This window comes from Cervus canadensis, chromosome 1, assembly GCF_019320065.1.
Source record: "Cervus canadensis isolate Bull #8, Minnesota chromosome 1, ASM1932006v1, whole genome shotgun sequence".
Classification (NCBI taxonomy): Eukaryota; Metazoa; Chordata; class Mammalia; order Artiodactyla; family Cervidae; genus Cervus; species Cervus canadensis.
The window spans coordinates 93,046,977-93,048,958 of record NC_057386.1 but is presented as its reverse complement, the minus strand read 5'-3'; the positions used below and the strand labels follow the sequence as shown (position 1 = coordinate 93,048,958).

The 1,982-nt window shown below is 38.8% G+C and overlaps 1 non-coding gene across 1 annotated transcript; it reads left to right on the top strand.

The window, feature by feature from the left end:
• Positions 1-348: 348 nt before the first annotated feature.
• On the top strand, positions 349-421 carry TRNAC-ACA. Its single transcript has one exon. It is a non-coding gene; the product is annotated as a tRNA-Cys (tRNA).
• The last annotated feature ends 1,561 nt before the right edge of the window (positions 422-1,982 follow it).

Below are 1,982 nucleotides of genomic sequence, written 5' to 3'. Positions count from 1 at the left end.
GGACATAGACTTGTATTACTCTGATGTTGAATGGTTTGATCAGAGATCATTCTGTTGTTTTTGAGGCTGCACCCAAGTACTGCATTTTGGAGTCTTTTGTTGGCCATGAGGGCTACTCCATTTCTTCTCATTTCTTCTGCCCATAGTAGTAGATATAATGGTCATCTGAATTAAATTTGCTCATTCCCATCCATTTTAGTTCACTGATTCCTAAGATATTGATGTCCTCTCTTGTCATCTCCTGCTTGACCACATCCAATTTACCTTGATTCATGGTCCTAACATTCCAGGTTCCCATGCAATATTGCTCTTTACAGCATTGGGCTTTACTTACATCACCAGAGGACTTCCCTGGTGGCTCAGATGGTAAAGTGTCTGCCTACAATGCAGGAGGCCCAGGTTCGATCCCTGTGTCAGGAAGATCTTCTGGAGAAGGAAATGGCTTTGCCTAGAAAATCCAGGTCTCAAAGAGTCAGACACAACTGAGTGACTTCACTTTCACTTTGGACTAACTTGAGTAGCTCAGAGGGTAAAGAGTCTGCCTGCAATTCAGGAGACCAAGGTTCAATCCCTGGGTCTGGAAGATCCCCTGGAGGAGCCCATGGCAACCCATTCCAGTATTCTTGCCTGGAGAATCCCTATAGACAGTGGAACCTGGCTGGCTACAGTCCATGGGATTTCACAGAGTTGGACACGACTGAGCTACTTCACTTTCACTTTCACTTTTACATCACCAGACACATCCACAACTGAGCTCATTTCCACTTTGGCCCAGATGCTTCATTCTTTCTGGAGCTATTAGTAGTTGCCCTCCACTCTTCCCCAGAAGTATACTGGACTCCTTCCAACCTAAGGGGCTCTTCTTCTGGTTTCATATATTTTTCCCTTTTTGTAGTGTTCATGGGGTTCCTGTGGTAAGAATAATGGAGGGGTTCACCATTCCCTCCACCAGTGGACCATGTTTTATCAGAATTCCCCATTATGACCCATTTATCTTGGGCAGCCCTGTGCAGTATGACTCATAGCTTCATTGAGTTACACAAGCCCCTTCCCCATGACAAGGCTGTGATCTGTGAAGGGGATATATATTAATAAATCAGCTGAAATTAGGAAGTGAGGAGCAAATAAGGAGAGAGTAGGGAAGGGATGGAGAGGAAGAGAAGAGCTTCCTGGAACACAGAAGATAAATGATTTAGTGCCCGATGAGAATCTGAATTGAAGATCTCCTAATTTACAAACCACAATTTAAACCGTGAATATATTTCTCAAACTTTAAGAAATGTTTGATTAAATTTTGAGAAAGTTCTCTTATTTCACTCTGGGAAGTAAAAGAGATGATCTTGATAGTGATGGCAACAAAGCTATATATCATTAGTGAATGGTAACAAAATACAAAGACTCAGAATTTCAAATCTTTTTAATAGGCAAAGTGATTCGCTTTATTGATTGTAGCAATATATACCTAACTCTGCATGGCAGTAAAATATATTAAATGAATTCCATTGGCTTATGATTTGAGATTTTTACACCAAAAGATTTCCAGTCTAACCATTTCAGTAAGCATTTTGCATTTCCTTAGCTTTGGATGTTCTATATCCAGTCTGTGTTAACTGTGGTCATTTACTATTATGTCTTATTTATGATAATTCCCTCAAGATAGATGGTCACTTGGTTAGTAAAATCATCTCATAGGAAAAATCACTGATATTAATAACTGGATTCAATATAGAAAAAAATGATGCCATCATCAACACATATTGACATTCCTTTCTTTATATGAAGTTTTGAATTCCTAACTCTCTATGGCTCAGACCTAGATCTAAAATGGAGGGAAAAAAAGAAAAAGAGTTGGCAGATTTTTTTTAATGCTGTAAATTTCCAGTTTTTCTCTCTTGAAATTAGTCTACAATATTCACATCATTTTTAAGAAGGTCTAAATCCCTACTTAGGTAAAAGGTTTTTTTTTTTTCTTACTTTCTTCT